Source organism: Callithrix jacchus, chromosome 13, assembly GCF_049354715.1.
Source record: "Callithrix jacchus isolate 240 chromosome 13, calJac240_pri, whole genome shotgun sequence".
NCBI lineage: Eukaryota > Metazoa > Chordata > Mammalia > Primates > Cebidae > Callithrix > Callithrix jacchus.
Window position 1 is genome coordinate 23,310,001 of NC_133514.1, and position 11,762 is coordinate 23,321,762.

The following is an 11,762-nucleotide window of genomic DNA, read 5'->3' on the forward strand; positions in this document are numbered from 1 at the left end:
ACTTTAACTACATTTCATAATTTCTTTCTTTAAAAGTTGTATAAAGTTGGCTGGGTGTGGTGGCTCATGCCTGCAATCCTAGCACTTTGGGGGTCTGAGGCAGGAGGATCACTTGAGCTCAGGAGTTCGAGACCAACCAGAGCAACATAGTGAGACCTTGTCTCTACTAAAAACAAATAAAAGTTGTATTAAGTGTGATGTTTTAAAATTCTTTTATATTTATTAAGAGTTTTCAAAGCTTTTTTTTCCTGTAAATTCATCCTTAGATCCACCGTCTACTTATAAGACAACCTTGACCTCTGTGTACCCCATAGAAGGACATCATACATTTTTATGGTATGTTAATTCTACAAGTTTGTCAGGGTCTTTTTGTTTTAATTAACACCAAGAACTTCTGAGTGTGTGTACTCGTGTGTGTGTACTCGTGTGTGTGTGTGTGTAACCTGAGGGTTGAAAAGATCCAGTCCCTATCAGGTAGAATGCAAGGAGGAGGTCCTGAGCACTACTTTGAAAGTGAACCTGGGTTTATGGTCTCTGAGTGTAGCTGATCCTATTACATTTATGCCTAGAAAACCCTGTGGACAGACCACAATATTTTAGACCTTAACTCTTAGTAGTGGGATTGTGTGGAGCTTTAAAATTCCTTTATTTCTTTATGTACTTTCCAGCTTTGTATTAATATACAGGAATGGCATTTTGAATCAGAAACAAAAGTAAGTCTACCAGTCAGCCCCCATGTGATGACACATATTACTTGGAAGCAGGAAGTATACACAGTTCCCTGGAGATGGGCCCAAACTTCCAAGGGCAGCATAACTTTCTTCCTTTGTCCAGCTGTTAAAGGTGTTACGGAAGCCTAGAAATTGACGGGTCAAGTCAGAAGTTACTTCCAAGCATATCCAATTACATATGTAATTCAGATAAATTACAGAGTCACTTTGTGACTTTAGAACAAGGCTCCTTAATGCTATTTGAATATTCTTTTTAGGGACTGGAAGCAGTCTGCTTTTGAACTCTACTTCCTTCACTCTTACTAACCAGGGGTACCTATGCCCTTAGGCACTAGTGTAGTGACCTGCTCATTTGAAACAGAAATCTTGGAGGGATTCTGCATACATGGCCAAGCATGATTTAAAGCCATGTGTTGTCTTCAGTGTCCACAGAGTGCTTATGTTCCTGTGCAGAGGCTCCTGGTCTTGAGATAGTCGCCTGTGACTCCAAGGGGAAACTCCTTGACCTTGCTCATCAAACAGAGATTTGACCATTTTCTGGCCACTGCTGAAACTGCTGGCAATTTGGATGACATATTAGTGAGAAGAGGGTCTGATCTCTGCTCCATCTGAGAACACACAGGTATCCATCTACTAGAAACCAGCCCAGTTATTCCCATGCAGTTCCTTAGCTAGGAGAGAAAGCAAGGAATCACACAAGAGAAACGTAAACATTCCTGTTGCCTCTGCCTTAATCTTTGTGTGTGTGTGTGTGTGTGTGTGTGTGTGTGTGTGTGTGAAACAGAGTCTCTCTCTGTTGCCCAGGCTGCTGGTATGTCTCAGCTTACTTCAACTTCCAACCCCCGGGTTCAAGTGATTCTCCTGCCTCAGCCTCATGAGTAGCTGGGATTACTGGTATCTGCTACCATGCCTGGCTAATTTTTGTATTTTTAGTTGAGACGGACTTTCACCATGTTGTTCAGGCTGGTCTCAAGCTCCTGACCTCACGTGATCACCTGCCTCAGCCTCCCAAAATGCTGGGATTACAGGTAAGCCACCACACCGGCCAAGCTTCTGTCCTCTGTGCAAGGGCCATGCTCTATATTGTGTGTATAGGGCCATTAAACTCTCTTTCTGGAGCTAATAGACCTCCACCCTCACTGTGGATTCAACAGATATGACTTTGTCCTGGTGCTAAACATCAGGGTGAGAAGAAAATCTGAGAAATGCTATTTAGCATCATAGACAGAAATTATATACCTGACTAAAAAGGTTTGAATCATTGAGGCTACGCCACCTCACCCTCTCCCCTATAGACACATCACTAATGAGTCACTCTTCAAAGAAAATGCCCAGTGCAGCTCCATGCACTACTGAAAGTCTCAGCATTGCTCTGCTGTGCCATGCCAGTAGGTCAGCACTCCCCCACCTCCAGTGAACACAAAGCAGGAACACTAGCTGGCAGGCTAGTTGTCCCAATTCCATCCAGCCCTAATCATATCCCTGCTCCAACCCTAGTCAGGATCTGGCTCCAGGGAGCCATACATCAAGCCAGTAACAGTTAGGATGTCTACTTAAGTCACAGGATCCACAGGTTTGAAAGAGGATATTATGGAGATGCATATAACCGTGTATGTTTTTGTTTTTAAAAACAGCAGGTTTAGGCTAAATGTGGTGGCTCACGCCTGTAATCCTACCACTTTGGAAGACCGAGGCAGGTGGATGACCTGAGGTCAGAAGTTCGAGATCAGCCTGGCCAACATGATGAAACCTGGTCTCTACTGAAAATACAAAAATTGGCTGGGCGTGGTGGCAGGCGCCTGTATCCCAGCTACTCAGGAGGCTGAGGCAGGAGAATCACTTGAACCTGGGAGGTGGAGGTTGCAGTAAGCTGAGATCATGCCATTGCACTCCAGCCTTGGTGACCCTGAGAGTGAAACTCCATCTCAGGAAAAAAAAAAAAAAAAAAGCAGATTTACAGGTAGCATTTTTACAGTATCCAGTTATACACAGAAGTTACGTGATAGAAGGACCTTCTCTTTAAGGACCTGGTTCTGTATGTTTCTGAAAGGTATCTGGTATGTATATTTTAGACAGAGTCTCACTCCAGGTTGGAGTACAGTGGTATGATCTCTGCTCACTGCAGCCTCTGCCTCCCAGGCTCAAGCAGTCTTCATGCCTGGTCACCCAAGTAGCTGAGACTACAAGAGAGCGCCACCATGCCCAGCTAATTTTTGTATTTTTAGTAGAGACAGGATTTCACCATGTTGGCCAGGCTGATCTCGATCTCCTGACCTCAACTGATTCTTCTGCCTTAGCGTCCCAAAGTGCTGGGATTGTAGGTGTGAGCCACAGCACCCAGCCATTATATTCTTTTATTAATCCTCCTATAATTGTATATATAAGACTGCTTTGTCAAGCAAAATCAAAACGTAATCAGATTCCAGGCTTCTCAGATCCTGCCCAAAGAGATATATGAGAAAATTTTATCTCATCTTCTGATAATTACCTCTGAGCTGGGCCTCCTGCTTGTGAGACCAATGCAAATGGTGAATGTATCTGCCCTGCCCAGAACAAAAATCTAATATTCTTCAAATGTTACTCGCGAATCACGATAATTTATTTCCTTATCTTTATTGTTAACAACTTAGAATTTACAACTCTTTCACTGAGCTGTTTGAACCAGTTTTATTATTACTTTTGAGAATATAGATGTATTTGCACTCTGCATTGTCTTGGGGAGAAATAGCATCAGATAATTACAAAGTTAAGTAGTGAGTTTTCTACCTCAAATCTAGGCTCGGGCCACTTGGCTGCTAAAACTTCTAGTTTCCTGAAAAACAGGACTGTCTAAATAATATCTTCAGGTAAAGAAAGATAATTCACCCCAACTAGAATTTTTCTGTCTAATCTTTAATTTCCAGGGCTTCTTGTTAACTTGTATAAGAGTTCCTAATTGAAACCAGATGTGATAGCTCATGCCTATAATCCCAGCACTTGAGGAGTTTAAGGTGTGAGGATGACTTGAGGCGAGGAGTTTGAGACCAGCCTGGGCAACATAGGGAGATCCCATCCCTACAAAAAAACTTTTAAAAAGTTAGCCGTGTGTGGTAGCACACACCTGTGGTGCCAGCTACTTGAGAGGCTGAGCTGGAGGATTGCTTGAGCCTCAGAGGTCAAGGCTGCAGTTGTGATCACACCACTGTACTCCAACGTGGGTGACAGAGTGAGATCCTGTCTCAACAACAACAACAAGAAAAAGGCATTTCTAATTCATTCGATCTTAACATCTGGAGAATCTTAAGAATGAAATTTTCTCTTGTGAAATGAAAAATCTAAAAAAAAAGAAACATGCTTTTTTTTTTGAGACGGAATCTTGCTCTGTCACCCAGACTGGAGTGCCGGGGTGCAATCTCAGCTCACTGCAACCTCCGTCTCCCGGGTTCAAGCCATTTCCTCCTGAGTACCTGGGATTACAGGTATGCCACCACACTCGGCTAATTTTTTTTTCTTTTTGTATTTTTAGTAGAGCTCTGCAACCTCTGCCTCCCAGACTCAAGCAATCTTCCTGCCTCATCTTCCCAATGAGGCAGGAAGATTGCCTCACCATGTTACCCATGATGGTCTTGATCTCCTGACCTCATGATCTGCCCACCTCAGCCTCCCAAAGTGCTGGGATTACAAGCGTGAGCCACTGCACCCAGCTAAAAACATGCTTTTATATATAAAAGTTTTTATTTAAAAATTCCAAGATTTTGTTAAACTAAAACACCACTAATTGAAAATTAAAGGCAGTCAACAAAACCTAGTATTCTGTTGTGTTCACCATAGACATATTCAATTCAGTCAGCATTTAATTACGTGCAGGTCAGAAATGCTCACTTGAGCCTGATCTTAATTCAGGATATTGTTTGAATGTGGAAGGCTTTAATATTTGATTCATAGTTTCAAATTATGTATTATTATACAGGGTATCAGTATATTTATTATCTATTTATTGACTATCTCTTTTTTTTTTTTTTTTGAGACGGTCTTGCTCTGTCACCTGGCTGGAATGCAGTGGTGCGGTCTTGGTTCACCACAAACACTGGCTCCCAGTTCGAGAGATTCTCCTGCCTCAGCCTCCCAAGTAGCTGGGATTACAGGCATGCAGCACCACACCCAGGTAATTTTTGTTTGTTTGCTTGTTTTTTGAGACGGAGTTTCGCTCTTCTTACCCAGGCTGGAGTGCAATGGCGCAATCTCGGCTCACCACAACCTCCGCCTCCTGGGTTCAGGCAATTCTCCTCCTCAGCCTCCTGAGTAGCTGGGATTACAGGCACATGCCACCACGCCCAGCTAATTTTTTTGTATTTTTAGTAGAGATGGGGTTTCACCATGTTGACCAGGATGGTCTCGATCTCTTGACCTCGTGATCCACCCACCTCGGCCTCCCAAAGTGCTGGGATTACAGGCTTGAGCTACTGTGCCCGGCCTAATTTTTGTATTTTTAATAGAGATGGAGTTTCACTGTGTTGACCAGGCTGGTCTCGAACTCTTGATCTCAAGTGATCTGCCTACCTCGGCCTCCCAAACAAAGTGCTGGGATTACAGGCATAAGCCACCGTGCCCAGCCCTATTTATTACATGTCTATATATTTACTTACTTGTTTTTGATTCTTAAAGTATGACAACTGAATGTAAGGGCAGCTTGCTTTCTTTGTCCAAGACAGACGGCATAAACCTGGCCTCCTGCATCAGTGCTCCATACACCATTTCAGTAGTATCACCACCAGATCCTGGAGAGCAGCTGCTCATGGCTTCTGAGTCTATAGCTGAAACAGGAAAGCAGCTGAGAAGTATTAAATCAGTTGTCAGAGCCGGTCCTCAGTAAAGTTTTATGCCTGGGCCAACAAATGTGAAAATAAATGCATGTAGGGTAAAAAGGAAATGTTCTTCTTATCCAGTTCAAAGATGATCACTAGAATGATGTCACACTGTGTGGGGCCACAATTTAAATATGCCAGGGTGTGTCCAAAGATGCCCAGGACCTCATCAGTGAACACCTCCTCCTCTGAAATTATGCTCTGCATGATACATACAGCCCAAGGACACACACTTATACATAGGAGTGAACAGAAAAAGTTCTGAGGCACTTAATTAAACTTACAACACTAGCCTGGATAATAATTATGGGCAAGTTACCTCTTACATCTCCATTTCTTTACATGTATTGTGGGATTAAGATCGTCTCACTCATCAGGTTTTTATAAGAGCTGAATTAAATTAAAACACATATATTAAGTGTAAATAGCAGTCTGGGCATGGTGGCTAACGCATATAATCCCAGCACTTTGGGAGGCCAAGGCAGTAGGATCACTGGAGGTCAGAAGTTTGAGACCAGCCTGGCCAACATGGTGAAAACCTGTCTCTACTAAAAATACAAAATTAGCCAGGCATGGTCACATGTGCCTGTAATCCCAGCTACTCTGGAGGCTGAGGCAGGAGAATAGCTTGAACCTGGGAGGTTCCCCCTTTCCTTGAGATGCTAATGTCTGGGGTAGAAAAACATGTCTTTAGTATATTCCTGCTGGCAATGAAGATTTGGTCAACTCTATGTTGCTTGTTTTATAGCATTCCTGAGTTTTGCCCATTTTATTATGTCATTACACATGCTTTTTCAAACTACAGTGTTATCTGATAAGCCTTCCCCAGAGGGAGCATTGCTGATACCACCTACCTTGCAGGAATGATTAAAGCAGATTACAAACATAAAGTAGCTAGCACAGTGCCTGATCAATAAATGTTATTATGAGAGGAGGGGAGGGAAAAGTTGGAAAAAATAATAAAGTGAATACAATTGCTGCCATAAAGCATTTGTTTTCAAGCTTGAAATCCTCAAGGAACCCCTAATTCTAGCCAAGGAAAGAAACTGCAGCAAATTCTCTGACAATTTTGATGAGTGAAGAATGCATTTTATTTGTTGTTATAAATATTTCTTACTGAGATCTCTAAATAAGAAACAACTTCTCCGCAGATGTGATAGACAAACATATAGGGGGTTTTTTCTTTCTTTCTTTCTAAATTTTTTTGGAGATGGAGTCTCTGTCACCCAAGCTGGAGTGCAGGGAGGGCAATGGTGCAATGTGGGCTCATTGCGACCTCCACCTCCTGGGTTCAAGCGATTCTCCTGCCTCAGCCTCCTGCGTAGCTGAGATTACAAGTGTGCACCATGCCAAGATAATTTTTTTTTCTTTTCTTTTTTTATTGCATTTTAGGTTTTGAGGTACATGTGCAGATCATGCAAGATAGTTGCATAGGTACACACATGGCAGTGTGTTTTGCTGCCGTCTTCCCCTTCACCCACATTTGGCATTTCTCCCCAGGCTATCCCTCCCTGCTTCCCCGCCCAGATAATTTTTGTATTTTTAGTAGAGACAGGGTTTCACCATGTTGACCAGGCTGGTCTCTAACTCCTGACTTCATGTGACCTACCTGCCTCAGCCTCTCAAAATGCTGGGATTACAAGTGAGCCACTGTGCCTGACCCGATTTTTTTTAAGTAGGTATATCTGTTATATATCAATTAAAAAATTAAATTTCATTTAAAAAAGCCAAAACACTGAAAAAATACATGATTCTTTATATTAAGTTCAAAAATATACAAAAACAAAGATATGTATAATCAAGTGCCATGTGCCCATTTCCCAATTTTAATAAAAGTTGATAAAATCAACTTTTTTTTACTTAAACTTGAGTCAAAAGCTAATAAAGCTATAACCAAGACTTAATTCATCTACACAATCTATACTTTGCCCTCCTCACCCACAATGAAATATCTTAAACAAATGAATTGTTGTTTCATACATTAAAACGAATTTTACTTTGATAAAAGTGAAAGAAAAATTTTGTCATTAGTATCAGAGGTAACTGGAAGAAGTCAAAGTGGACACAAAGCTGTTCAGTGAATGCACTCCAGAAGGTGGGCTTGGGCAGACATCAGAAGAAAAACGGTTGCTATCTTACAGTTACAATGTTTTCAGGGACATTTCTAATTGTTTACTTGTGAAATCACATGCATATAGACTTTTATTAATACACTGTTTCAAATCCTCTGTTTATAGCATTCTGTTTTGTTCAAGTACAAAGAGTAAAAGTATATTTATTTTGAGAACTAGGATGTATTATTTTAAGAAGAATTTTAACTTTTTTAGAAGATAGCATAGAAAAAGCTGCAACCACAAAATAATAATGCTGTCTCGTGTGGCCTAAAAGTGTGTGTGTGTGTGTGTGTGTGTGTGTGTGTGTGTGTAAAATACAAGGCAATAGCATACAAATCAGGGGGGAATAAATGGATTAAAAGTAGCAATTTTTTTCAGGATCTTTAAAAGTCTTAGGTTCATAGTGCTATATGTGCAGCTTTGTTAGATAGGTAAACTCATGTCGCAGGGGTTTGGTGTATAGATTATTTCATCACCCAGGTAATAAACATAGTACCCTATAGGTATTTTTCCAGATCCCCTTTTTTTCTCCCACCCCCACCCTCAAGTAGACCCCAGTGTGTCCATGTGTTCTCATCATTTAGTTCCCACTTATAAGTGAGAACATACGGTATGTGGTTTTCTGTTCCTGTGTTAGTTTGCTAAGGAAAACAGTCTCTAGTTCCATCTATGTTGCTGCAGAGGACATGATCTAGTTCTTTTTATGGCTACATAGTAATCCGGGGTGTATATGTACCAGATACACATTTTTAAAAGCTTGTCTACCATTGATAGGCATTTAGGTTAATTTCATGTCTTCGCTATTTTGAATAGTGCTGCAATGAACATACACATTCATGTGTTTTTATGGTAGAACAATTTATATTCCTTTGGGTATATACCCAATAATGGGATTGCTGGGTCAGTGGAAATGCTGTTTGTAGGTCTTTGAGGAAGCACCACACTGTTTTCCACAGTGGCTGAACTAATTGACCCACCTACCAGCGGTGTATAACTGGTTCCTTTTCTCCACAGGCTCACCAGCATGTTACTTAATTTTTTAATAATAACCATTCTGACTGGTGTCAGATAGTCTATCATTGTGATTTTTTTATTTTACAAAAGTTTATTCTTAAAGGTACAACAGTTCCGAGACAGCACTTCATTCCAGCTATAGGTGGCAAAAGATGTTATGGCAAGGAATACAGATGTTTAAATACAAATGAAATCAAGGGTCATCATCTCTTCAAGCACAAGGAATAGCTTATTTTTTGCCAGTTTCTTAATTCCACCTCTGGCCAGGGACCCCTTCCCTGTGGCCTTCCCTTCTAGCTCTTCAAGTTTCTTCTGCTCCTCTTTTTGTTTCTGCTTGAAAACCTTATCTTCCTTGTCCATCTCCTTGGCCTGCTTCTTGGGCTGTTTCAGAAGGTTCTTCTTGCCACCTCTGTAGCCAGACATGGCACCTGACACCCCTTCCACCCATCACTGTGGTTTTGATTTGCAGTTCTCTAATGATCAGTGATGTTGAACTTTTTTTAATATGCCTGTTGGCTGCATGTATTTCTTCTTTTGAAAAGTGTCTGCTTATGTCCTTTGCCCACTTTTTAATGGGGTTTTTGGTTTTTGCTTGTAAATGTAAGTTCTTTATAGATTCTGGATATCGGAGGTTTGTCAGAAGCGTAGCTTGCAAATATTTTCTCTCATTCAGTAGGCTGTCTGTTGATTGACAGTTTCTTTTGCTGTACAGAAGCTCTTTAGTTTAGTTCCCATTTGTCGACTTTTAGCAATTAATATTAAGCTTTGTTAAGTCAAGGGGCATTTTGTAATCTCTAAAGCAATCACTGCAAGGACGATAAAATAGGAAAAAATTCTAAACAATGGAGAAAAGAAAAGGAATAATTAAAAAAATTCAACTGTGCTTAAAAAATAGCAAAAAATGAATCAAGTACATATGGGAAAAACAAATACAGTAAGACAATAGATATAAATCGAAAATATCAGCAATTATGTTAAACCATCTACAAAATATGTATTATCAAATTGGATTTTTCAAAAACAACTATATGCTATTTACATATGTGTAGCAATATTAAACAAGAAAACAGAAGGCTTGAAAGGAAAAGAGTGAAAACACTAACAACAAAAGCAGAAAAGAAAGACGGTGTAGCTATACCAATGTCATACAAGCTAGTCATTAAGACACATGAGAATTGAAAAGAGCACTTCGTAATGACAGTAATTCATTTGAAATTACAAAATTCTGAATGTACAATCATAATAAAGGATTAATTCATCTGGAATTATAAAATTCTACATGTACAATCATACAATAGAATAAAATCAATATAAATAAAGACAAACTATAAGAAGCAATGATGATTACAGTGAAACCTGTAATCATCATGGGAAATTTCAATGCCTGTCTTATACTTGTTAATAAAACCAATGCACAAAAAATCAGCATGAATAGATTTTTTTATACAACATGGCTAACAAACTTGACTCTCATGAACATATGTAGAAAACTTCACCCAAAAACTTTAAAATATGCAATGTTCCCAAACATGTAATGCAAGTGTTAACTAATTCCAAAGGGTTGAAATCATACATACTGTGTGCTTTGCCTACAATGTAATTAAACTAGAAACCAATAACAAAAAGAGGACTAAAACTTTCTAAATATTTGTAATTTTAGAAAGACACGTATAACTAAGCCAAGGATCAAAGAAGAAACCATGATAAAATAAAAAATATTTTGAAAGTATAACAAAATGTAACATATCAAATTTTTGGGATATAGCCCAAGCAATACTTAGAGGAATAATTTATATTCATTTATATGAATTTTAAGCATACATAAGAAAAGTAGAAAGGGGGAAAAATAACCACCTAAAAATATCTAGCTCAAGAAATTAATTAGAAAGTTGTAAATTAAGCCCAAGAATTTTAAAAGAAGAATGAATGAAAAGAATAAAGAGGCTGGGCACAGTGGTTCACACTTGTAATTCTAGCACTTTGGGAGACCGAGGCAGGTGGATCACGAGGTCAGGAGATTGAGATCATCCTGGCTAACTTGGTGAAACCTCATCTCTACTAAAAATATGAAAAATTAGCCAGGCTTTGTGGCTGGCAATTGTGGTCCCAGCTACTCAGGAGGCTGAGGCAGGAGAATTGCTTGAACCCAGGTGGTGGAGGTTGCAATGAGTCTAGACTGCGCCACTGCACTCCAACCTGGGCAACAGAGTGAAACTCTGTCTCAAAAAAAAAAAAATAGCAGAAATTATGAAAAAGAAAACAACATTAAAATTTGTTTTCTTAAAGACTACTAATATGGATAAACCCTGGTGAGACTGACCAAAAGACACAAAGACCAAAAATATAGGATTGACAACATATTGTCATGGACTAGAAACAGTAAAAAGGAAAATTATACCATATTATGACCAATATTATAGCAATAAAATTTGAAAATGTTGATAAACTTAACAAATTTCTGAAAAACCACAATGCACAAAACGGTCACAAGAAAAATAGAAATTCTAAATAATCCTGAAACTATTAAAGGAATGGAATCTATAATTTAAATAATTCATGCAAAGAGAACATCCAGCCTAGTTTTCTTTGCTGGTTAATTCTACTAAATATTTATAAAACTTCTATAAACTTTTCAAGAGAATAGAAAAAGTAAGTACTCTTCTCCTAACTTCTTTTGTGAAATTAACCTAATGTTGGTATACAAACTTGATAAGGACATTCCAGAAAGAAAAATTACAGAACAGTCACTCCTGAAATTGAAACAAGCACTCCTGAAACTTGAAAAAATAACAACATTTAAACAGTTGTTTAAACAGTGTTTAGATTTGCCAGTAACATCTAAAAAAGACAGTAGCCCACAACCAAGTTAGATTTATTCCAGGAATTGGAGGTAAGCTTGCTATTCAAATATCACTGTGCATATGATAAAATGTCATAGAATTTTGCATAAGCATGCATGGAAAAATGAGTGCATGCGAAAACTGATGAAATGTTCTAGAGGGAAGTAGGAGGCAGGATCCTCATATGGCAGAAAGCGGAAGGGCCAAGAGAGAAAGCCT

General features: G+C 39.3%; 1 long non-coding RNA gene and 1 pseudogene across 1 annotated transcript; one reads left to right on the top strand and one right to left on the bottom strand.

The window, feature by feature from the left end:
* Nucleotides 1–1,220: 1,220 nt before the first annotated feature.
* LOC118146683 (uncharacterized) lies at nucleotides 1,221–4,862 on the top strand. Its single transcript, XR_008475904.2, has 3 exons — nucleotides 1,221–1,353; nucleotides 1,665–1,759; nucleotides 4,738–4,862. It is a non-coding gene; the product is annotated as an uncharacterized LOC118146683 (long non-coding RNA).
* Nucleotides 4,863–8,264: 3,402 nt separating this feature from the next.
* LOC118146768 (translation machinery-associated protein 7 pseudogene) lies at nucleotides 8,265–9,574 on the bottom strand (annotated as a pseudogene).
* Between the last annotated feature and the right edge of the window lie 2,188 nt (nucleotides 9,575–11,762).